General features: G+C 37.2%; 1 pseudogene; it reads left to right on the top strand.

Moving 5' to 3' along the window:
* Positions 1-595: 595 nt before the first annotated feature.
* The window catches only part of LOC145521878 (solute carrier family 25 member 36-like), a 61,407-nt pseudogene continuing 35,073 nt past the window's right edge, over positions 596-26,929 (top strand).

Below are 26,929 nucleotides of genomic sequence, written 5' to 3'. Positions count from 1 at the left end.
AAAAAATTTAAAAACATATATTTCATTTTCACGAATAACTTTTTTTTAATAAATTTATTTATTTTAGTTGAGGGCTAATTACTTTACAATATTGTAGTGGTTTTTGCCATACATTGACATGAATCAGCCATGGGTTTACATGTGTTCCTCATCCTGAACCCTCTTTCCACCTCCCTCCCCATCCCGAATAACTTTTTTGAACCGGTTGTTCACAATTTTGTTCCACTACCTTCTGTCATTTTTCGGGAAACTTCGTAATGCCATCCTCCCAAAACTTTTTTTAACCTTTTTAAGTAAACAACTGTTTCAGGTATCTTTTACAGTCTTCCAGGGAATTTAAATGTTTTCCATCAAGAGAATTTTGTAAATTATAAAATAAACAGCCCTCTAGCGCAGATGGTGAGTGCTGGGCCAGGGCGGGAGGCGGCTACAGCGCCATGGTAGGGCAGCAGGGGCTCTTTCCGCAGCCGAGTCTCCATCCGCGCTCCTCCCGTCCCTGGGGCGCCCAATGCTCCAGCCCTGGGGAAGCTGCGGCTTATGCCAACGGCCGGATCCGCTTCCCGCCTCAGCGCCCAGAGGACATGCGGAGGACAGAATGAGCCAGAAGCACACGCTGGTGCACGTGTTGGCCAGAGGATGCGGTGGTGCAGGGAGAGCTATTCTGACACGTCCGCTGGAAGTTGTGAAAACACGGCTGCGGTCATCTTCTGTGACACTTTGTATCTCTGCAGTTCAGCTGAGCACCACGGCCGGAGCCAGGGTCAATGGAGTAGTGTCTCCTGGACCTCTTCATTGTCTAAAGGTGATCTTGGAAAAAGAAGGGCCTCGGTTCCCTGTTTAGAGGATTAGGCCTCAATTTGGTGGTGGTGGCCCCTTCCAGAGCAATATAGTTTGCTGCTTATTCAAACGGCAAGGAAAAGTTGAATCGTTCGTTTGATCCTGATTCTACCCAGGTACACATGATTTCACCTGCAATGGCGGGCATCTACTGTACATTTCTCCCCAGAAAAGAGTGAGATCGTGTCATCTCATGCTCCCCATCTGCAGGTCACTTCCTGTGGAATTATGGACTAACTTAAACCTCGTTTTACTGCAATCACAGCCACCAACCCCATTTGGCTTATAAAGACTTGATTACAGCTTGATGCAAGGAACCGTGGGGAAAAGCCAATGGGTGCTTTCCAGTGTGTCCCTGAAGTGTATCAGACAGATGGACTTAGAGGATGTAGTAACGTGAAAACAAACAAACAAACAAACATGGCTGCCTCCAAGAAAAGCCTTTAGAAGCACTCTTTCCTCAAAATTGCCATTTTCTCTATCATGTCCACAGGATACCGTTGGCATTTTTTTTTTGATTTATGGCAACCAGAGTATAGTGTTTATCCCATGAGCACTTTTCCAGTCTTCTAGACAAAGCCATCCGTAACCATATACTATACTAGAACTATCCAAAGAAAGTATTAACAGTCATAAATTTCTAACTTCTGGCTTCCGTATAGTTCCCATAAAATTGGAAAGTAACAATACTAGTATTTACATTTCCTTGAGAGGATCTGGCACTGTATTTTAAAGTTAATTGTTTGATATTAGTAGCCACTGTTTTTGACAAATAAAGTAGAGTCCAAATATTGGGCTTACTTTTAGCTTTAAAATGTTTTGGTTTCTACTGCTCACAGGTGCTTTATGTTTGGCCCAATGTGAACACTAAAATTGTTTAATGTATCAACTTAAGTGGTAATAGTTTGGGGCAGAATAAGCCTGTAAAATGCTGATTCTTGGCCATTTCGATAACTTGAGCATGTCCTCTTATCTTTTCTAACCTAATGATAAGTGAATGAATGCAATGTCTTTGCAGTTACTTATTAATTATGAACTTGAATTATCATCCATCATACCTAGGTATCATTTTCTTTCTTTTTTTTTTTTAAAGTGGAAAAAAAATGTACTGCTTCTGAATCTTTCTCTGGTCTCACTTTAAGTATTTGAACCTTTGGATTATTTCTGAAAGATCTGCATACATTGCGTTTATTTAGTAGAGAAAATGATAATTTTCAGTTTTGCCCTTAAAAGCTGCTTTTCTTTTTAAGGCAACATTTTAAGTATCCAGGGCAGCATAAACATTCATAGAAGAAGGGCCTCTGTTATCTGATTGAGTAGGTAGGGATCCTAATTGACTTATAGTTTTATAAGTCAACAAACTACTTTGGATAAGAAATTTATTACATCCTAATTTCTTGAATGGTAAATCATAAAAAAAGTTGAAAATTAATTCAGATTAAGTATGTTAACAGGAGATAGCTTTTACATTTTGCTGTTGAGTTCAACTGCACCTTTTAATACCTTAACTGTATTATATGCATGGCCCTTATGAAGATATTTGGTGTAAGTCTATAATATTAAATACTTTGGCTTATGGATGTTGCTATACTGTTATATGAAGCTTATACCATTAAACTCCTGTGTAGTATTCATTTCAGTATACAGGAACTGTACGTCGTGTGCAATGGCTTTATCTTAAGAACAACTCTTTGTGAATGCACTTTGTGGCCTTTTGAGGGGTTGGGGGGCTGTAACTAGGAGAGAATTCCCATGTTAGATTATTTTTTTTTAAACATTGGTTAATGTACTAGGCAGAAACAGTATTCATAACATTTTTTTCTGGGATTTAGGTGTATTGTTTGAGGGATCTTTAATACAAATGTTTCAAGTATTTTTATGTGTAGTGCAGTGCCCCTAACATAAAATTCATAGCATGTCATTGCAAGCTCTCTCTGCTGTCACCAGTGAAATACAGTGCCCTGTTGAATTCCTCCACCTTCTTAACTTCCTTGTAATCAACAGTAACTGGATGTTTTTGAGGAGCTTTGATTGGAATTACTATTTTAATCTATTTGGAAACCAAAGGCAAATTCAGTTTCATTACTTTTGGTATTATTCATATCTTTTATGGTGAATTTCAGCTTTGACATTTATTGTGAGTAGCATGCCAAAAAAAAGAAAACAGTAATGGAGTTTATAACTTAAATCTGTAGAGAAAGTGTCAACCTATAGTGTGTTGATTTTCAGGTGCCACTTATACTGCCTAATACAGTGCCATTTGCCTTGTGAAGATCTGTAAACATTAGTTGTTTTGAATGTGCAAGAGACTCTAATTTTAGTGATCTGAATGCCCCACAAATGGTTAAGAATGATATGAAAACCAGCAACTAAGGAACATCTTAGTTGCAGCAAATTCATAACAAGTGTCCCGCAAGGAGGAACTCATATTCTGTTCCTGTTTGTATTTGTATTGACATTTTAGTGCATTGTATTCTGCTTTTAAAAGTGAGTATATTTCTGTGCTGGAAGAAAAGGATCTTAGAGTCTCAGACTTTGTTTCTTTGTGCGACAACTGGAAAAGAGCGATGATTTTTAATTGTTTTGTCCCTCCAAAAGTACAATCTGTTGCAGTTTAGTTTATGTATGACAGAGATAATTTTTTAAAAAACTATAAAAAATAAACAGATATCTGAAGTGATGAATATAAGGAATGAATCAGAACTTTCAAATGAAACTGTAATAGCTTTTGCCCAATTATCAAAGAAACATGTGGTCTTGTGATATCCTGATGGAAGATTGTGCATAAAGTTGACTAATCCCAGACGCTTTTTGTTGAGTGCTGCCTTCAGTTGGTCTAACTGTGAGTAGTACTTGGAATTAATTGTTTGGTTTTCCAAAAGGAGCTCATAATAGAGGATTCCCTTCCAATCCCACCGTATACACAATATCACCTTTGGATGAAGACCAGCCTTTGGAGTGGCTGGTGGTGGTTCATTTCCCTTTCTCCATGATATCTTCCATTCCACATAATTGTACAAGATCTACCTTTTACTGCCTGTTATGATTTGTTTTAAAAATGGAACAGTTTTGTTACATTTAAGTAGAGACTTGCATGCAGAAATATGATCAAAGAGATTTTTTTGTTTTTGTTTAACTTATGTGGAACCCAAACATCAAAGCAATTAGCATAACTAGGCTGGTGCAAATTATTTTCAGCACTTGATGTGGATATTTTGAGTATGTCTGCTATCTCCTCCATGGCGTAACACTGATTATTCTCAAATAATGTCTCAGTTGAATTGCTATCAAATTCAACTGGTCTACCCAAATGTGGGGCATCTTCCTGTGAAAAATCTACGGCATGAAACTTCCCAAACCACTTTTAACATGTTCAGTCAGTCACAGCATCTTCCTTATACATGCACAAATCTTTCTTGCATCTCAGTTGAGTTTCTACCTTTAAATAATAAAAGATAATATGCTGGAAATTTTTGTTTTTTTTTCTTCTACCTTCAATATTAAAATAGCTACACAAAAATTCACCAACTTTGATAACTTTTTCAATGCATGCTGATATGATTGCTGTCATAATACAGTATAATAAAACTGTTTGGAATTATTTTAAGGACAGCTAAGCACTATTAGAGCCATTTTGCAGAAAAACCTAGATGAACCTTTTGGCTGACCCAAAAATATATTCAATATTTCCTCCTCATGGATGATTTCTTTGTGATTGCAGGTAGGATGATCATTTCTGAATATATACCAAGACTTAAAGGCAAGAAAACTAGTATGGCATGCGTGTGTCACCCTTCTTAGTACCCTGGTGAGCTGGTAGTGGCCACATCAGAGTAAGGAGTCAGCCTCTTGGAGATGAAGTCTATCTGAATCATTCAAATGGCTACTGTTTATGTGACTTAGTCCACTAAATGGAATTGGTGTTTGCTTATTTCTCTGGAAATGGGGAAGTGAGAGGTTGAGTGGACACTATTGCCCATACTTAACCTGCATTTGACCTAAAATTACATTTCCAAGGAAATTAGATCTTGGGTCTAAAACCATAAAAGTTCAACGTGTAAAGCATAAACTATGCCTAATTTTAATCAGTGTAAATTACTCTGCTAGACGAGATGTATATATGCCATGAACAGCCATATAATTTTTCAGAAAGGTACTCTTTGAATAAATTCTTATAGTCAAATTTTAATGAATGAGATTTCAATGCACTTTTCAAATGAAACAGTTGAATGATTTATTAATTTTCTAAGCTTTATGTTTTATTTAATTGAATGACAGACTTGTAATTTTCATTTCATCTGCCTTGGAAGCTTCTGGGAATATTGCTTTCTTTGTCTGTTTTAAGCTGTATGAATATATTTTTATATCAAGTGAAAAATACAGTATTAAATCCTGATTTGCATGGTGCTAGATCTCAAAGTAAACATGATCATGGTAAAAATTGAAATCGTAAACAACAAAATTTAACCTTTGACAATGCTATTGCTAGCTATTGTTGAAATATAATAGTTATCTTTATCATTATTGATCTATAATCCTTCATTCCTAGTGAATACTAATCAGTAGGTTTTTACTCATAGTTTTAGCACTGTTGCTAATCTTCTGTGAATTAATAATAAAACCTTTAAATATAATAATTCCAGTTCAGTATAATATACTGAAAATAAAGCTGCCTTTTTAAAGTTCAGGTATAAGTCACTGTCCTACTAATAGCATTTCCTAAAGAGAGAGAAAGTCTCTTACACCTAATGAACAGTCTGCAAATGAAAAGGTGCCTCCCATATTTTACTTTGGCATGATGCTGAAATCCTTCCCCACTGTAATTAGAACTATATCAAGCTCTTGTTATTCTCCTGACTTTGCTTTCTCCAGTGTGGGTTATGTTCATCCTAATCATATAGGCTCTTCAATCAGGTAGAGTTAATGCTGACGTCTGGTTCACCCCATCTCAAAGAAATGGTCTGTAGTTTCTTCCTCATTTGCCAATATAATTTAAATTATTGTAGAAAACAAAAGTGACACATGTAGCAGAGCAGTTTTCAGGAGTATAACAATACTGATTAAAGTTCTAGATTGTTTATTTACTCATTATGAAGCAACCAGGCTCAGGTCAATGGAAAGAAAAGATAGGATTTTTGTGTAAATTCTTCTTTATGGGAGTTGATTTCCATTCAATAATGAGCTATGGAAGGAACAACTAAAACAATTCAGCTGCAAATTAGACAATTCAATTACCTTGTACAATGTCTTGGACAGGATCAAATGCTAATGTGACCTAAACATTGCTCTTGTATTTTCCCATTTGGAATGCAGAACTGTGCCCATTGCATGTGATTTTAAAGAAAAATTCTGATTTTGGTTCATTTATAAACAGGTGCTAATATCAGAGGACTTTTTTTAATATGTTATTTGTCTGCTTATTAGATTATTTTCCTGAATATTTGTCTCTTTCCCTTGCCATGTAATCTAAATGTCACTATACTAGACCAAATAGGCTGAGTATGGAATTAAAAATGCACAAATTGTCAAACAATGAAGCAATCCTAACACTCCCATTAACTAGGTGTTGCTATTAAAAAGAACTTTCCTAATAATTTTCCTGTTATTAGGAAATGAACTTCCACTTTCACTTTCATAAGGCACATTTACTCTGCCTGATTTGTGTCTACATACCAGGTATTTTATGGTTGTCTACTAAATGTTTACTGATGACAGTATAGTCAGTCTACACATCCTTGGAGGAGGAAGCAAGCAAGAGCACAGGGTATAGCTGTACTATCACGTCACTGGGTCACCAATCTCCTTTACAATATATTAGCTACATTTCGTAGTCCTGGTTGAAACAGGACACAACTGAGTGACTCAACTGAACTGAACTGAACTTCAGACAAAATTATGTAAAGATGCTTCCATAAAAGGAGCATTTGAGTTGACTTAAATGTGCACATTAATTCATTAATATTGATAGTACTCAACCTGTTCTTGTCATGATGGTTTGGTAGTCATAGAAAAGCTAAATAAGCCCAAGTAATTGTATAATAGATGGTCCATCTGAAGAGGAAAAGATGTGTATTCATCTTGAATTATTGAAATGATTTTTTCTTTACATTAGTATATGTAAGTGATAACAAACTCTTTTGTGGTTTATCAATATTCCTCATCTTCTTAATCATTAGCGAAATAATCAGCAGCTGTTTCTACTCTGCATGTCGTATACTTTACTGGGATTCCTTGGGATGTAAAGTAACTTGAGATCCAGTCTCTACCTCCTGAGCTGTGGAGATAAGCTATTCATATGTGGAAAAGTAATATCATTACCATAACAGAAATGAGAGAATTAGAGAAGAGGCTTTATCATCTGAATAAATGCTTGGGAAAATTGGAAGCAGAGGGTAACAAACCAAAAATTTAAGACATGTTTCTTACAATGTTTTTAGGTTGGTTTAAAGAAACATAGGTAGAAAAAACATGGCAAAAGTGTGAGGTGGGCAAATTTGATAGTTTCTTCTGTGTCACTCATTTTCCTCTGATGTCATTAAATTTCACAGGCAACCCAAGTGTATCCAAGATGCCTTGGCAAGATTTCTGAGGCAGAGTAATGGATAATCAAGTTCAAGAGTATTTCAAGACCGGAAATAGACCTACAGAAATGCTACTGATATAGCTGCTCTTTATTTAGCAGTCTGAGGTATCTCCTGCACCTACCCTGGGTCTCCTTGGGCTACCAGTTAATCACCAATTTTGTATAATGCCTTTGATCCTTTCCCCCAAGAGTAGCAATGTGGCTGTGGCATTTTTGAGACAGAGATGGAAAATGCGGAGTCTGTATTCACAGCCTGCCCCTAGCACTCAAGGTTATCCATGCATTTCAACACAGCTTTTGTTTTCAGTGGAATCTCTGTCTATTGCCCTGTGAGCTACTCATAATGATCAAGTGTAAAAACATCTTGACTGGCACCTGCCTGGAGCTTCACTTAATGGATGCTTTCAGTCCTCAGATGCCAGGGCTAAATTAAAATGTGTATCTGTGGGAAAACTTTCTGAGCATGTTTTCCATCCTGAATTGGTTGATTTAAAAAAAAATAGTTTGGAGTAAGAATGTACAGTGACAAGAATAGAGAATTGTGAAAGTGAAGAAGGAGAAAAAAACTCAGGTTAACGTTTACATAAGTTAGGGGCTATTCCAGGCTTGGTTGGCACTGTGAAAGAGATATGCTTTTATTAAAACTGTTAGGAAGAACACACATTCATCAAAAAGTCCTTTACACAAGCAAAGCAAGCAAACCTAAACACCAATAAATCCTAACTGAATAGGAATAAGAGTTAGTAGATTAACCTTTAAAGAAAATTGCTTTACGTTCATTATAGCTTTGCTAATATAAATTCTTCATATTTAACTGTAAGTCAGTTAATGGCTTATGATTTAAAAAGAAAGTTATCTATTTGCAGTTTTCTTTGAACGATAAAAGTACTCAGATTTTGTTGTAGAAACGTTGGAAAAAATATAACCAAAATGTAAATAATTCCATCATCCTAAATTAGTTAATTTGAAAGATTGTTATATTACTTTCAAACACACAGACATACACCCAATGACCATGTTATGTGTCTGGGTGTGTGTATAAAATTATGAACATATAATAATTGATCTATATTTTAGAATTTTTAAAATTATGGTTTGAATTGGGCATCAAAGCTGGTAATATATTCAAAATACTTCCTTTATGAAATTTACATGTCAGAGGCTTATGTATATATGTATGTGGCATATGTGCATATATATATATGTAATTATGACTTTTGTTTGTAGTATTTTTAACATTCATACATTTAAATATTTTGTGCTAGTCTGTCAACACCTTTCTTTGTATTTTCTTCTTTTGCATTTTAGTTGTGAATTTGATTTTTATTTCTGCCATATCACTGTTTTACCTGAAGCATATATAACTTCTTAAAATATGTGTTTTCATATAGCACAATGCATAGTCAATGGTTTCTTACATTTCTCTCATTATTGAATTAATCTCAACTGCATTACTGGAGATGCTCTTAATTACCGATTTAAGTTTTTACAATCATATCCAGTTCTTTCTACCATCCATTAAAAGCTCAGATTGTCTCTCTTTACTCTTAAATTCCTTCAAATGTCATATGCGTGTGTGCTAAGTCACTTCAGTTGTGTCTGACTCTTTGCGAACTAAGGACCATAATCCACCAGGCTCCTCTGTCCATGGGATTCTCCAGGCAAGAATACTGGAGTAGGTTTCCATGCCCTTCTCCAGGGTATCTTTTCAACTCAGGATCGAACCCATGTCTCTCTCATTGTCAGGCAGGCTCTTTACCACTAGAACTACCTGAGAAACCCTCTATGTCATTTACTTCTTTTTAATTCCAGGCCATTTTATCCTTGTGACTTTTAAAGCATTATTTTTTACTTTTTTTTTTTTTCTTTTTAAAGATGCTTAGAAATTCTCTGTCATTAACTTCTTCAGGTTTGAAGAGACTGTTTTCAGAAGTATGCTTTCTTCAGTAAAACTTAGATATGTCCTCAACTTCTTGTTTCACATTAATAGTACAGGTATCAAGGTGATTAAAATAATGCTTTCCTTGTAGTCACATCAATCAATATATAATTAACCATACTTTCAATGTATAAGGTCCATATATTATTTGTACCTCATTGTTCACCTGGGAGATATTTCAGATATATAAATTCAATTCTCTTAGCGAGAAAAAGCTTGAGAAAATTTTTCTGAATCCAACTTTAAACCATGTGCAAAGAATCATTCTTCCAAGATTCTGATGTGACTAGAAGAGACTGTTGCTCAGTCACTCAGTCGTGTCTGACTCTTTGTGACCCTGTGGACTGCAGCACGCCAGGCTTCTTTGTCTTTCATCAATTCCCAAAGCTTCCTCATACTCCTATCCATCGAGTCGGTGATGCCATCCAACCATTTCCTCCTCTTTTGTCCCCTTCTCCTTCTGCCTTCAATCTTTCCCAGCATTAGGGTCTTTTCTAATGAGTCAGGTCTTCACAGCAGGTGCCAAAGTATTAGAGCATCAACTTCAATATCAGTCTTTCCAATGGATATTCAAGGCTGATTTCCTTTAATAATGACTGGCTTGAAATCCTTGCTGTCCAAGGGGCTCTCAAGAGTTTCTTCCAACACCACAGTTCAAAAGTATCAATTATTTAGCGCTCAGCCTTCTTGATGGTCTACTCTCACGTCCATACATGACTACTAGAAAAACCATAGCTTTGACTATATGGACCTTAGTCGGCAAACTAATGTCTCCACTTTTTAATGCTCTGTCTAGGTTTGTCATATCTTTTCTTCCAAGGAGCAAGTGCCTTTTAATTTCATGGCTGCAGTCACCATCAGCAGTGATTTTGGAGCCCAAGAAAATAAATTCTGTCACTGTTTCCACTGTTTTCCCATCTATTTGCCATGAAGTGATGTTATCGGAAGCCATGATTTTAGTTTTTTGAATGTTGAGTTTTAACCCAGCTTTTTCACTCTTCTTTTTCACCTTCATCAATAAGTTCTTTAGTTCCTCTTCACTTTCTGCCATACGGATGGTATAAACTGCATATAATCTACATAACTGTGGTTATTGGTATTTCTCCTGATAATCTTGATTCCAGCTTTTGCTTCATCCAGCCTGGCATTTCTCATGATGTACTCAGTATATAATCTAAATAAACAGGATAAGATACAGACTTGACATATTCCTTTCCCAATTTTGAACCAGTCCATTGTTGCATGTATGGTTCTAACTGTTGCTTCTTGACCTGTAAACAGGTTTCTCAGGTGACAGGTAAAGTGGTCTGGTATTCCCAACTCTTTAATATTTTTCAACAGTTTGTTGTGATTCATACAGTCAAAGGCTTTACCATAGTCAATGAAGCAGAACTAAATATTTTTCTGGAACTCTCTTGTTTTGTCTATGATCCAACAGATGTTGGCAATTTCATCTCTGGTTTCTCTGCCTTTTCTAAATCCAGCTGGTACATCTGGAAGTTCTCAGTTCAGATACTGCTGAAGCCTAGCTTGAAGGATTTTGAGCACTACTTTTCCAGCATGTGAAATGAGTGAAATTTTGTGGTAGTTTGAGTATTCTTTGACATTGCCTTTCTTTGGGATTGGGATGAAAACTGACCTTTTTTCAGTCCTGTGGCCACTGTTGAGTTTTTCAAATTTGATGGCATATTGAGTGCAGCACTTTCACAGCATCATCTTTTAGGATTTAAAAAAGCTCAGCTGGAATTCCATCACCTCCACTAACTTTGTTCATAGTGATGCTTGACTTTGCACTCCAAAATGTCTGGCTCTAGGTGAGTGATCACACCATTGTGGTTATCTGGGTCGTGAAGATTTTTTTGCACAGTAATTCTGTGTGTTCCTCCCACCTCTTCTTAATATCTTCTGCTTTTGTTAGGTCCATACCATTTCTGTCCTCACTGTGCCCATCTTTACATGAAATATTCCGTTGGTAGCTCTAATTTTCTTGAAGAGATCTCTAGTCTTTCTCATTCTCTTGTGTTCCTGTATTTCTTTGCATTGATCAGTGAGAAAGGCTTTCTTATCTCTCCTTGCTATTCTTTGGAACTCTGCATTCAGATGGGTATATCTTTCTTTTTCTCCTTTGTCTTTAGTTTCTCTTCTTTTCTTAAAGAGGAAAAGTTAAAATTTTACATAACCTCCTGCTCCTTCTGCTTCTGTAATCCAGCTTGCTCCTTGCAAAGTCTAGATCATGTAGGTCTCAGAAAGTGGGGATTCACAATACTAGAAACTGGAGCTTATCTCACTCACCCTTGTCCTTCTTTGCAATTGCCCTAGCTGCTGCAAACCCCCAAACCCTGTCTGTGTATAAAAATAATTAATAATCAATATTAAATAATTAGTATTAATGTTTGTTTGCTAATCTAATAAGGAATTAAGATGTATGATTTTAGTAAAGAAGATATAAAAAATAAAATTATATTTTATAAAGGGAAAAAAAGTAGGTCTGACTTCCACGTGGCTGTTACAGAAAGTGATTAAAAGGCTTGTGGAAAGTGAACCCTAAAAAGTTTTGTGCATGGTTAGGACTGACTAAATTTAAAATAGATTTAATTAAATTTACCTAAATGAGTTTAAAGTAAGCTGGTGCAAAATGAAGTTGGCCTTTCCCTCTGCTAAGAGGACATACTTTCTTCAGATATTTAACTGCTTTTAATAATAGATTTAAGTTTTTTTACCTCTTAATCGATCTGTTCTATATTTACCTTTAAAATCTTTTGTTAACTTTGGCTAAGTGAATAACTATTATTTCACAGTGACTTATATGATCCTACCTGACTGAGTGTTATAAACCCTTTTGATATTTATTGACAAAGCTTCCTAAATAACTTGACTTCTACTAACTTTGGAATGCTTCAGAGGGCCCCTGAGACATCCCAAAGAGCTATTAAGCTACCTGGGTTCATTGGACATGTTAAATTACATGTTGAAGGGGTGATAAATCTTTTCAGATTATACTATATGGTTGATGTTACTAATACAAATATCTTCAAATTGTGTAAAATTCATATAGTTCTGATATGCCCTGCTAAAATATGGTCAATTATAATTCTAGTTATCATATTAAAGTGTTATGACCAGGTTTCTTTGCCAATTGCAATAGAATCAGATTTTAAACATGCCTTCTATGGTTTTACTCTTATGCTTTTAGAAAAATACTGCTAGTTCTTCAAGATTTATAGAAAAGACTTTCTAAGATTAAGCAGATAAACAAATTTTGTTATTAATAGTAAGCTGGTACCAGACCGGAATTTGGTCTTCTCTCTATTTAGAGAACAAAGTTTTCTTAAAATGCAGCTTTTGATAACAGATTATGAGTTTCTTTGCCTTTAAGTGGTTTATATTTGTTTTTAAAATCTTTTTGTTACTTTGACAAAGTAAATAAACATTATTTAAGATTACAGTACATGTAGACAAAGCTCATTCTGCTTCAACAACAACAAAAAATATCCCTTCATGAGTGAGATTTAGATATCCTGATGTCCTTAAAACATGGCAATAGTCTGCTCCTAAATCAGGAAATTAAAAATGGATAAGCAATAGCTTAAAATCAAAGTCCCAGGGCTATGGGAAATACAAGATGGCCACTTGGCTTTTCCAAGCTGCCTGACAGACCTCATTTTTATTTGATGGGTTAAGGCCTTACCTGGCTACAGTGTTAATGCCCTCACAATGAGTTCTCCAAAAAATAAAAAAAAAATTATGTTTAACTGAATATTAAGTTCTAGTTTTGTTAATTAAAACCTGTGCTTACTAAGACTCGCTTCTGAGATAGTTCCTTATTATGTTATAGTGCTAAAAGTTTGAATTAAGTTATTAAAAAGGATGCTCTAAGATTGTTTCTAAAGCTTATCTCAGTATCCAGTCTTTGGATAAAGGTCAGACGCTCCATGATGTACAACCAGGAGATGAACACTTAGCTATAATCATTTAACTGAGTCAGATGACATGCGGTATACCAGGCTGTACCCAATGAAAGTTCTTGACTTGAATTCTTGCTTGTGACCTTACTAATAACTGTTAGCTATATTATTTTCTATGTAGCTTGCTTCAGAAGATTATTTCTTAAGTTACCAAATGTGTGACTGAGCCTGTGATAAAATACTGATATACAGTTCCATATGAGATCAATAATTGTAGTAATGTAACTCTAGATATGAGAAGAAACAACAAGGGGAAATATTTTCCTGGACCAAGAGGCTAGTAAGACAGGTATGATCCAGAGACTTTTGTTACTTACAAGGTTTGGTCTAGTGACAAAACACTGAGTGGCTTGTCAATGGAATCTTTGTTAGACCTGGGAATGAGCCTTCCCAGCATCGTAGGACACAATGACCATGAAGTGTCCCCCAAACATGGTAAAATATGTGGCTATGAAGGGGCTCTGCTGACTGGAAGTTGGCCCTTGCCAACTTTTCATTACAAGGGTGCCTCTACAAGGATTAAATCATGACCACTACAAGATGCTGACCTTCAACACCACCTTGAAAGGAATTCAGAGTGGAAACAAAAAATAAAGTACTCTGTGCTCTGGGAAAAACCCAGAAAACATGCCTTCAGATAGTCAGATGTTTTCAGGTAAAGATTTTTATGAGTCCAAATTCTTGCATCTTCTCATATCTAAAGAAACACTAATTGTCACAAACCAATGTCTGGACCTAGTTCTCCTGGCTAGCCCCTCAGCAACTTTCCTATGTCTATCAATCTTTGGGCCAAATATCTTTAATTTTCTTGTTGAGTTTGTTTCTCCAAGTAGTAGTACAACAAGAATATCCCCCGGCCAATACCCAGACAGTGCTAGAATAAGCTGCCTTATCATTCTGTGGACTCTCCTCTCCCTCCGTAAATGCACCCCAAGGTCCTCAGGCTATTCTCCCTTTGAGATCTTATACAAGAGACCACCCCCAGTGATAGAAAAGCTCAAGGGAGAGCATCAACAACTAGCTGACCTGGAGATGTCCATCTCCAGGACCTGGAAAAGTGTTCTGCCATATCGCCCAAGAAACTTTTAAAAGGACACCCTTTTTGGGGGGCAAATGGCTTCATTCCTATCTGCCAGGAGATGAGATACAGGTTAAATAGTAAAAGAAGGAACTTCTTCAGCTAATTGGAACAGGCCCTCACACTGTCATCCTGGAAACCCCTACTGCTGTTAAAGTTATGATGTCATCCCTTGGATCCACCTCACCAGAGTCAAGAAGGCAGCAGCTTCCTGTGATGAGGACACCTGGAAAGCAGGGACCCCAAAAACCTCCTCAAAGTCTGGCTCCAAAGACAAAGGTCCTCACCCACGAAGAATGCTGACCCTTACTCTAGTCACTCCAGAAGCTGACTAGTCAATGCATGGCAGAGGCTTGAAGATTCTTCAGCCTTGCTCCAGCCACACTCTGGCAGCTGGCTCGTCAACTCACAGTGGAAGCTTGAGGATCTGGCTATTGAAGTATTAATGGATTTTCATTGTCAACTCTGGCCTCTATCCCTAATCAGTATTATTGCTATACTTTTCATTACAAGACCAACTAGACTCCCTGGCTGAGGTAGTTTTACAGAATAGGAGAGGGCTAGACCTACAGACAGCTGAAAAGAGGGGACTCTGTCTCTTCTTAAATGAAGAATGCTGCCTTTATGTAAACCAATCAGAAATACTCAGGGATGGCCCAACAGCTAAGGGAACAAATCATAAAAAGGAGAGAGGAGCTAGCTAATTCCTGGGGTAATTAGAGCAGTATCTGCAGCTGGCTTCTATTGTGGCTTCTCCCTTTAACAGGTCCTCTCTTCATCCTCTTTGCGGAGCTCTTGTTTGACCCTTGCGTTCTCAATGTAATTAGCAGTTCGTAACCTCTCAGACTGAATCCATAACGTTCCAAATGGTAATAGCTCAATATAGCCCCCTAAACAATGGGGAGCTCTGAATGTCCTACCAAAACATGAGATGATGCTTTCTGCAATGAGTGATAGAAGCATCAAGAGGCGGGAATGAAGAGGCAAAGTTAAAATTTTACATAACCTCCTGCTCCTTCTGACTGTGTAATCCAGCTTGCTCCTTGCAAAGTCTAGATCACGTAGGTCTCAGAAAGTGGGGACTGACAATACTAGGAACTGGAGCTTATCTCACTCACCCTTGTCCTGTTCTTTACAATCGCCCTAGCCCCTGCAAACCACAAACCCACTTAATCGTGCCTGTCTGTGTATATAGAAAGCCTGTAACCCATTTGTTCGGGGCTCAGAGCTTAAAGTGTTAACTCCTCTGGGCCCACAGGAGTAATAAACCTGAGTTCTCCAACTCTCTGAGTGTGGTGCTTTGTTTCTCGAGTAGTGTATTCTGCAACATTCTCAGTTATTTGTAAGGCCTCATCAGATAACCATTTTGCCTTTTTGGATTTCTTTTTCTTGGGGATGGTTTTGATCACTGCCTACTGTACAATGTTGCAAACCTCTGTCCTTAGTTTGTCAGTTATTCTATCAGATCTAATCCCTTGAATCTATTTGTTACTTCCATTGTGTAATCATAAGGATTTGATTTAGGTCATAACTGAATGGCTTAGTGGTTTTCCCCACTTTCTTCAATTGAAGTCTGAATTTTGCAATAAGGAGTTCATGATCTGAGCCACAGTCAGCTCTCTGTTTTGTTTTTGCTAATTATATAAAGCTTCTCCGTCTTTGGCTGCAAAAAAAATGCAATCAATATGATTTTGCTATTGACCATCTGGTGATGTCCATGTGTAGAGTTGTGTTGATGCTGTTGGAAGAGGGTGTTTGCTATGACCAGTGCATTCTGTTGGTAAAACTCTGTTAGCCTTTGCCCTGTTTCATTTTGTATTCCAAAGCCAAACATGCCTTTTACTCCAGGTAGAAGATGTGAGAAGATGAATTTCGCTTGTTATTTCTTATAACTAATCTAAAACTTACCAGAGGTACTTGGTATGCTTTGCAGTTAGTAGAATCATGGTAACATCCTGTTTCTGTGGCACCCACACCAAGTGAGATACAGGAAAAGAACCTCAACAATAGAATTTGCATTAGAAATTACAATACAAGTGAACTTTGAAAAGCATCACTGAAACTCTTTTTTATACAAAAGATTGGAGTTTGAAATCTAATTTACAATAGAAAAAAACTTCTTATCTACAAAAATCTTTTCTATTATTAACATTGATGAGGAAAACAGCAAAATAACAATAGGAGTGACATGAGCAAGAACATCAGTTCAGTTCAGTTCAGTCGCTCAGTTGTGTCCAACTCTTTGCAAACCCATGGACTGCAGCAAGCCAAGCTTCCTTGTCCATCACCAATACCCGGAGCTTGCTCAAACTGATGTCCATTGAGTCGGTGATGCCATCCAACCATTTCCTCTTCTGTCATCTCCTTCATCTCCTGCATCAGAGTCTTCTAATGAGTCAGTTCTTTGCATTAGATGGCCAAAGTATTGGAGTTTCAGCTTCAGCATCAGTCCTTCCTATGACTATTCAAGACTGATTTCCTTGAGGATTGACTGGTTTGATCTCCTCGAAGTCCAAGGGACTCTCAAGAGTATTCGCCAGCACCACAGTTCAAAAGCATCAATTCTTTCGGTCAGCTTTCTTTATAGTCCAACTCTTACATCCATACACAACTACTGGAAAAACCATCACTTTGATTAGATGGACTTTTGTCAGCAAAGTAATGTCTCTGTTTTTCAATATGCTGTCTAGGTTTGTCATAGTTTGTCATAGCTTTTCTTCCAAGGAGCAAGCATCTTTTAGTTCATGGTTACAGACACCATCTGCAGTGATTTTGGAGCCCAAGAAAATAAAGTCCGTCACAGTTTCCATTGTTTCTCCATCTACTTGCCATGAAGTGATGAGACTGGATGCCATGATCTTCGTTTTTTGAACGTTGGGTTTTAAACCAGCTTTTTCACTCTCCTCTTTCACTTTCTTGTTTTCTCTTTTCCTCTTCACTTTCTGCCATGATGGTGGTGTCATCTGCATATCTGAGGTTAAGAAATAATATAGCAGAGGGCATTTGTGGTTATCCTCTAAATTGCATAATAAATAAAAAAGAAGAAAATATATATGAGTAGATGATGCATAAGGTGTGAAAATTTTCAAATTTGTTGTGATTTTATCTAGAGATTTTGGTTTAATCCTCAGATCTCAGTTAACTTGTTATTGGAATTATAACTTACCTGAAGTATATTAGTATGTATTATTTAAAGGACTTAGCCTATATAGCAATAGTGCAATGTGACTTATTAAAATGACGTTCTTCAAAGGTCATATCAATTTTAATAAATACTTATTTTTCCCTTGATGGAGAAAAGTTCAAAATTTTCTGAAACTTGAAAATTTAGATTTCAAATACTCCCTGAAAGTAACAGAGTGGCTATGAATACAAAATGGAGGTTGTTAATGATGAAAAAGTATCCCTTGAATCAAGCACTTACTCCATTGAAATCTAGACTTTCAGATTTATTTTAAATTTGAGTGATCTCATTATACATCATCATTGTTGTTGTTGTTTAGTCCCCCAGTCATGTCTGACTCTTTGCAAGCCCATGGACTGCAGCATGCACGGCCTCCCTGTCACTCACCAACTCCCAGAGTTTGCCCAAGTTCATGTCCATTGTATCAGTGATGCCGTACAACCATCTCATCCTCTGTCGTCCGCTTCTCCTTCTGCCCTCAACCTTTCCCAGCATCAGGGTCTTTTCAAATGAGTCAACTGTTCGCATCATGTAGCCAAAGTACTGAAGTTTAGCTTCAGCATCAGTCCTTTCAACGAGTATTCAGAGTTAATCTTCTTTAAAATTGACTGGTTTGATCTCCTTGTTCAAGGGACTCTCAAGAGCCTTCTCCAGCACCACAGTTTGAAGGCATCAATTCTTCGCCATCTGCCTTCTTTACAGTCCAGCTATCACAACTTTACGTGACCAATGGAAAGACCATAACCTTAACTATACAGACTTCATTACGTCACATATTGACTGAGATATTTTATGACTCCAACCATTTTTCATCACTTTTACAAGATTATTTCAGCTAAAGCTTCATATATATTATACTTGACAACATCCAAGCCATTTTGAAATATGAAGACTACCATCTGACATCAGAGCTGGTGATACTACTGTACTACTGCATTTTTGTTTAATCTACTTCTTTTCACCATATATGGAAAGAAGAGCTGCTTAAATCTTTTTCATTCACAAACCTATGCTTTAAAATTTAAGAACCAAAGCTTAATTCAGTTATGCATACTGTCTCTGGCTCAATGGGACACTCTCCCAATTCAAGAAGCTGTGATTCTGACTTAATGTACAGTATTGGGAAATAACATATGCCCATTGGGATTACCCTGAAAAATTAAGTACTATAAACCAAATTAAGTGCTTCACTGGTAGCTCAGTGGTGAAGAATCTACCTAGCAATGCAGGAGACATGGGCTTGATCCCTGGGTTGGGACGATCCCCTGGAGAAGGAAATGACAACCCACTCCAGTATTCTTGCCTGAAAAATCCTATGGACAGAGGAGCCTGGTGGGTTACAGTCCATAAAGTCTCAAAAGAGTTAGATATGACTTAGCGACTAAACAACAACAGTAAGCAAAATTAAAATATTGCAATTGCATTCTTAAATTCTTCTATTAATGTATCTTGAACATATATATATATATGTATATGTATGTGTCTGTGTATGTGTGTGTACATGCATATATATATGCATATATATTTATATGCATATACTGGGCTTCCCTGGTGGCTCAGATGGTAAAGAATCCACCTGCAATGCCAGGAGACCTGGGTTCAATCCAGGGAAGATCCTGGGTTGGAAAGATCCCCTGGAGAAGGGAACAGCTACCCACTCCAGTATACTGGCCTGGAGAATTAGATGGACTATATAGTCCATGGGGTCACAATGAGCCTGTCATTACTGAGCAACTTGCACTTTCATATATATATATCAGCCATGAAATTAAAAGACGCTTACTCCTTGGAAGGAAAGTTATGGCCAACCTACATAGCATATTTAAAAGCAGAGACATTACTTTGCCAACAAAAGTCCGTCTAGTCAAGGCTATGGTTTTTCCAGTGGTCATGTATGGATGTGAGAGTTGGATGGTGAAGAAAGCTGAGCACCGCAGAATTGATGCTTTTGAACTGTGGTGTTGGAGAAAACTCTTGAGAGTCCCTTGGACTGCAAGGAGATCCAATCAATCCATCCTAAAGGAGATCAATCCTGGGTGTTCATTGGAAGGTCTGATGTTGAAGCTGAAACTCCAATCCTTTGGCCCCCTCATGCGAAGAGTTGACTCATTGGAAAAGACCCTAATGCTGGGTAGGATTGGGGGCAGGAGGACAAGGGGACGACAGAGGATGGGATGGTTGGATGGCATTACCAACTTGATGGACATGGGTTTGGGTAGACTCTGGGAGTTGATGATGGACAGAGAGGCCTGGCGTGCTGCAATTCATGGGGTCGCAAAGAGTCAGACACAACTGAGCAACTGAACTGAACTGATATATATATATATATATATGAAATGATATATATATACATATATATATTTTATTAACCAAATCAGAAGCAAATCAAGGTAAAGTAATGAGATACAAGTACACACATATTAGAAAGGCCCAACTCCAGCATACAGACAACACCAAATGATGATGAGGATGTAGAATATCTACTGCTGGTAGAAGGCATATTTTTGCAGTCACTTTGTAAGACAATTTGAGACTTTCTTACAACACTGAACATATTTTTACCAGGCAGTCTAGTGAGTGTATTCCTTGGCATCTACTCAAAGGAGTTGAAAACCTGTGTCTACCTAAAAACTTATATACAGACATTTGTAGAAGTTTTATCCATAGTTGACACAACTTGGAAGCAACCAAATTTTCCTTCAGTGTGTGAATAAATAAGTAAACTATGGTAGTTCCAGACAATAGAATATCACTCAGCATTAAAAAGAAGTGAGCTATTAAACCTTAAAAAGACATAGAGGAAAAAATGCATATTGCTAAGTGAAAGAAGCCTACCTGAAAAGGCCACAAATTGTATGATTTGAGTTATACAACATATTGGAAAAGGCAGAACTATGGAAGAAGTAAAAAAAAATCAGTGGTTGCCAGAGTTTAAGGGCTAGAGGAGGGGTGAATGGGTGGAGCACAAAGGCTTTTAAGGGTAGTTAAAACACTCACTGGACTCCCCTTGTGGCTCAGTGGTAAAGAATTTGACTGCCTGTGCAGGAGACTTGGGTTTGATCCCTGGGTAGGGAAGACCCTCTGGAGAAGCAAAAGGCAATCCACTCCAGGATTCTTGCCTGTGAACTCTTATGGATGGGGGAGTCTGGTGGGCTATGGTCCAAGGAGTTGCAAAAGAATCTGGCACAACTTAGTAACTAAGCAACAATAAAACAACAAAAAGTATTCTATATAATTCTATAATGGGAGCTACCTATCATTAAACATTTTTCCAGACCCAAAGAATGTACAGTACTAGGTGCGCTTGCATGTGCATACTTAACTCAGTCGTGTCCTACTGTTTGCCAACCCATGGACTGTATCTTTCCTCTCAGTTTTGGTGTGAGTCTAAAACTACTCTGGAAAAAGTAGTCTTAATAAAAGCAATCAAATTGAGATCAATTCAAAATGGTAAGAAAATCGAGTCACAGTGATGTCTATGACCATTGCTTTGAAGTTGTCAGTGAAAACTATTCAACATTCAATCACTAACATTATCAAGGATCACAGTCTCTTACCATGATTACTAAAGAAATTGTACATTACATTAGAGTGTACAGTTGCAAATTGATTTTGTTATTATTTCCAATTCATTGATCATTATTTGGGACTCAGAAAAGTAAAATGACTTACCTAGGATCACACAGACTTAACTAATATCACATCTGATAGAATTGTAACTGAAACTTAGCTTCCACCTTGAATTTATGTATACTTTTTTCTTATGTATCTTTTAGTCAAGGAAGAGATTTATGGAATTAAGAGCCAATTAGCTAGGTTGTAGCTCTGAATCTGGCATTATGATTAAACAAGTATAGTAGTCTATTTTATTAAAATGACTGGAAAAACTTATGGACACTTGTTCACTTTTGTAATTAATTCTGCTTAGTGTATAGTAACTGACTTATGCTTGCCACTGCACAATTCTTCCTTAGGTAGAGAAAGAAAAACTTTTATATGAATTAATCCATAGTTGTGGAAAATACAATGTATGCAAAGAGACAGTATGGAAGATGAATTTAATTTCTGTATTAGCTATAAACTTTTAGAATAAGAGCAGCCAGATCAGAGGGAGAGAAACCAAAGAAGGCCTTTTACAGAAATTATACTGAGCAAAAACACACTGTTAGAATGCAAGCTGTGTAAGGAAAACAGCAGTAGCAATGCTAGAACACAACTGGTGCTAAACATGTATGTATAGGATGTACCAATGTCCAAACTGCAAACTTAGTTAAATCTTTATTCACTCTTACAAAACAAAGAGTCATTAGCTGGATTTTGTGCCATGTTTTTGATTTGATAGCATTGCCAATTTTAGTTGGATGCACATACAGAAATAGATGTATACATGCATAAATATACATATACATATACACAGGTTATATGGAAGATTTATTATGATTGCATCAAAAATGAGTAGCCAGAAACAATATGTCTGAATAATTCTGAGGATACATAATCCTAATTTGTGTTCCCTTTTCTACCTTTTAAAGCTTTCCTTCAATAGAACTTTTCATTAGATATCAGAAATTATGCATTGTTGAACCCACACTAGAGTTTATAAAACCTGAGATAAAATAAACTTATAGAAAAGGTGAAAGCATGTCATTTCCTCTTATGCTCATAAATTTGCTACCTTACTTCTTAAAAAAGTTCACATGTCTTTCTGCCAGACTTATAGAATTCCAGCTAAGGCCCAACTGTGGAGAGCATGTCCAAATCCTTTGAGCTAAAAACTGCATCTGGCTTGATAAACAAAATTGTACCTTTTTTTCAGTAAATATTATGCATTTGCCCAAGTTTGTCTTTCTAAAGTAGTGCCCAAGGCCTGTTATTGCAAAAGAAGACAAATTCACTTTCTATATCAAAATGTTTCTAAAAACACATCTTTATGCATATAATATTTGTGTTGAGGTCTAAAATTCTTTATATATATAGCTAAACACACAAAGGCAATAACATATAAAAAGAATATTGGTCTTTCAACACCGTGCTTCTCATCTGCTTAGTTAGCAATTTGTACAATTACACCTAAATGGATTCAATGCTAATATCACTTCTTATTTTATTATAGCAGTAAAACAGGTACAGTACTATCTGCCCTACTCGTTTGTAATATTACTCATAAACACTTCTGTGTACATTCTATTTCAATTTCCCAGCTTGATTAGCTAACAATCTGCAGTAAAACATTCAAGGTAAAATGGAAAGCTAATTGCATAGAGATTTTTAAACTCATTTTCACACAATAGGATTTATTAGTGCCAATGAAGGTAAAAAGCAATAGAACTTCATTCATACCCTCACTAATTCCCTCTGTTAATTCAAATATCCATGAAGAACTTAAATGGGATAGAATGCAGCAGTAGCATTTTTGGTAAGAACAGTACTTGAAGAGAAGAAAATGTTCCTTGAGTCTGTGTGTGGATTATGACTTGTTTTTGTTCTGGATTATTGCCTAAATTTTAGACTGCTGCATCAAATGATGGAAAAAAGACAAAGCTTCTTTCTATTAAGGGCTGTTTTCCACTCATTGCATTCTCTTACAATTTCCCATTTGGTGTCTCTCTCTTATTCCCCTTAACCAAACAACACCAATTATAGGATTCCACAAGAGGAATCCAGGTGACAAAAGGCTCGAAATATATCACATGGAGTAGTAGCTAAAAATATGCTATTCTCGAGTGGATAAGAAAAAGAAAATTAAATTGAAATAGTCTTAAACAAGGTAAAGCAGGCCAAAACTGAATTTTTTGAGCTCTTAAAACTTAAAAAAAAAATGAACTTATAATATTTTAGCACAAAATGCTATTGATTGAAAAAATTTATAGTTATCACAAATGTTTCTGAACTTAGGGATTAATTAATTCAAATAACATTTAAAAGATTTTTTTTCTGGTAGATATTCTACAAGAGGAAGTCTAAAACTGTTGTCAACGTTCTAGTTAAAAGCCAAACAAAGAAAGACTAAACAACAATAATACTCATTAATATTTATTCTTAGCCTAAATGAAATTAAAATACCATTGCTTTGAGAAAGAAACATTTTTATCCAGTTATTAGGAGGTGACAACTTTTACTTTCTGTGCTTGTTTGTATGTGTGTTTGCTCTATCACGCAGTTGTGTTTAACTCTTTGCTACCCTATGAACTATAGCCCAGCAGGCTCCTCTGTTCACAGGATTCTCCATGCAAGAATACTAGTATAGATTGCCATTTCCTGCTCCAGGGGACCTTTTCAACCCGGGGATCAAACCAACATCTCCGGCATCTCTTGCATTGGCAGGTGGAGTCTAAACCATTGAACCACCTGGGTAGAGACATTCATATCACTGTCTTCGCAAACTCTCCCCCATATCCATTTTTTTCCACGTCCCTAGATGAAATTTCAGTCTTTCATCGTATTTAGGAAGAAAATTGTCTTTTAGGTATATTGGAGAGTGCTGAATCTAAGGGCATCATCAAACCTGAAGACTTTTCTCCAATTCTAGACTCCTCTGCTCTCTTCTCCAATGCTGAAATCTTGCACACCTGTGGGTAGTTTGGGTGCTGAGAGCCTTTAATCTCTTCCCCATCAAGAGCTGCAGTATTGGCCCTGCAGTGGTTTCTTCTGACTATGGAGATCTCAGTGTCTGATTCTGTCCAATGGTGGGGAAGGAGGGAATGTTTCTCTGGTGACTTCGTCCCATTGCTGGGCTGCTACCAGTTCTTTGAAGAAAACCATGCCTGTTCTGATCCCTCAGGATTTCTCTATCTGCTGCCTGTTTCTGAATTTCCTCTCTGGTGAACTCACCTTGCCCCTTCTACTTTCCTCTTGAGCAGATTTCATGCCAGGTTGCCTGGTCCAGCTGCTTTCACATGAATCGCATTTTACTTATGCTGTATATTCATGTGACCTTGCATGACATTTCACTCTGAAAGGAAAGACATTCACAAACAACTATGTCTACTTGACTGCCCTAAGTTAACTTGCTAACCACTGACTCTATACTTCAGGTTTTTCAGAATGTGTCAAATACTAGTCCCTCATCTTTCAGAGAATCCCAGTTCAGTTCAGTCATGTCCGACTCCTTGCGACCTCATGGACTGCAGCACACCAGGCTTCCTTGCCCATCACTAACTCTCGGAGTTTACCCAAACTCATGTTCATTGAGTCGGTGATGCCATCCAACCATCTCATCCTCTGTCGTCCCCTTCTTCTCCCGCCTTCAATCTTTCCCAGCATCAGGGTCTTTTCAAATGAGTCAGCTCTTCGCATCAGGTGGCCGAAGTAGTGGAGTGTCAGCTTCAACATCAGTCCTTCCAATGAACACTTAACACTGATCTCCTTTGAGTCAACAATTCCAACTGAGGCTCTTGGACTTCTGACATGAAGGTGAATTAGTCTCCTACCCATGGTTTGAAAGTTTGAGAACTGTGCCTAAAAACATCTTCCTCCTAAGAAAGCTCTGTCTTATCTCTTCACCTGATTAAACTCATACTTTGCCTTCTCTTCTATAGATTTAAGGTCCCGATGGACTAATGCTGACTAAACCAATTTCATAATCTTTTACCAAGGCCAGACTATATATCCCAGCAAATCAGGATGTTGATACACTGTTCTTATTTTACGCTTTTTTGGAAACTCAGCCCTAACAATATAAGAAAAGTTGCATTTTTATATTTATTTCTCTATCTGTTATTCTCTGTCACACAGAGTCACAAAGTAGACCTGACTCATTCATCACTAGGTTATTGTGAGTTTTCAGACTTAACAGAAAGGCAATAGGGGTAGAATTGTCACCTACTGCCATTGATTTCTGGGTTTCCCTATGACAAACCTAGACAGAATATTAAAAAGCAGAGACATTACTTTGCCAACAAAAGTCTGTCTAGTCAAGGCTATGGTTTTTCCAGTGGTCATGTATGGATGTTTGAGAGTTGGACTATAAAGAAAGCTGAGCACAGAAGAATTGATGGTTTTGAACTGTGGTGTTGGAGAAGACTCTTGAGAGTCCCTTGGACAGCAAGGAGATCCAAGCAGTCCATTCTAAAGGAGATCAGTCCTGGGTATTCATTGGAAGCACTGATGTTGAAGCTGAAACTCCAATACTTTGGCCACCTGATGCGAGGAGCTGACTCATTTGAAAAGACCCTGATGCTGGGGAAGATTGAGGGCAGGAGGAGAAGTGGACTACAGAGGATGAGATGGTTGGATGGCATCACCGACTCAATGGACATGGGTTTGGGTGGACTCCGGGAGTTAGTGATGGACAGGGAGGCCTGGTGTGCTGTGATTCATGGGGTTGCAAAGACTCGGACACGACTGAGTGACTGAACTGAACTGAACTGATGACTCAGATGGTAAAGAATTTGCCTGCAATGTGGAAGGTCTGGATTTGATACCTGGGTTGGGAAGATGCCCAGGAGGAGGGCATGGCAACCCACTCCAGTATTCTTGCCTGGAAAATCCCTATGGACAGAGGAGCCTTGTGGGCTATAGTCCATGTGTTTGCAAAGAGTCGGATACACACCATTGTTTTATAATTCTATTTTTTAAATGTATGATTTATCTTAAAATTTCTTATAAGATTGCCATCTTCTGCATTCTTTTTCTCTTTAATTAAAGGGTTGAAATCCTAGCACTTATTCATGTATCCTATTACAATCACACATAAAATGAATCTATTGGAAATATAACACAAGTTATTTATACATTAGCAAATTTGTCAGTTGTCTTCTCTGAACAATTACAAAAATAAATCTATTGTTAGATGTGAGGTTAAATTTTGAAGGTATTTCATTCATGTACACAGAAGTGCAATTCCTTTTCTTACAATTCCCCTTTCCCAATTTCCTTCTACTTTCCAAGCAAGTCATCTCCATGAAATAAAAAATTTTAATGGGAACTGAAGCATTACTTCACCATGTTAAAGTCCACAAGTTAAAGTTCACAGTATCCCTTTCACAACCAAATCTGGCTTAGATTAAATCCTAATGGAAAAGGAAATGGCAACCCAGCATTCTTGCCTGGAGAATCCCATGGACAGAGGAGCCTCGTAGGCTACAATCCATGGGGTCACAAGATTTGGACATGACTAAACCACCACCACCAAGTCCTAATGCACCTAATCTAAATCTTGGTAATGATGTTTAAGCATACTTCTGGGGACTGTTTGGGCGGGAGAGATGAAAAGACTGAGAGAGAGGAGGAAGAGGAGGAATATGTTAGTCAGTATATGGTTGTTCTTCTATCATAACAAGCAATCACACAGTCTCAGTGACTTAGGATAATTTGTTTACTTCTTGCTCACTCTTTACTTCCA

This window comes from Giraffa tippelskirchi, chromosome 9 (genome assembly GCF_054371585.1).
Source record: "Giraffa tippelskirchi isolate mGirTip1 chromosome 9, T2T-mGirTip1v1.2.pri, whole genome shotgun sequence".
Lineage (NCBI taxonomy): Eukaryota > Metazoa > Chordata > Mammalia > Artiodactyla > Giraffidae > Giraffa > Giraffa tippelskirchi.
Note: the sequence above shows the minus strand (reverse complement) of the source record. Positions and strands in the feature narration are given on the sequence as shown.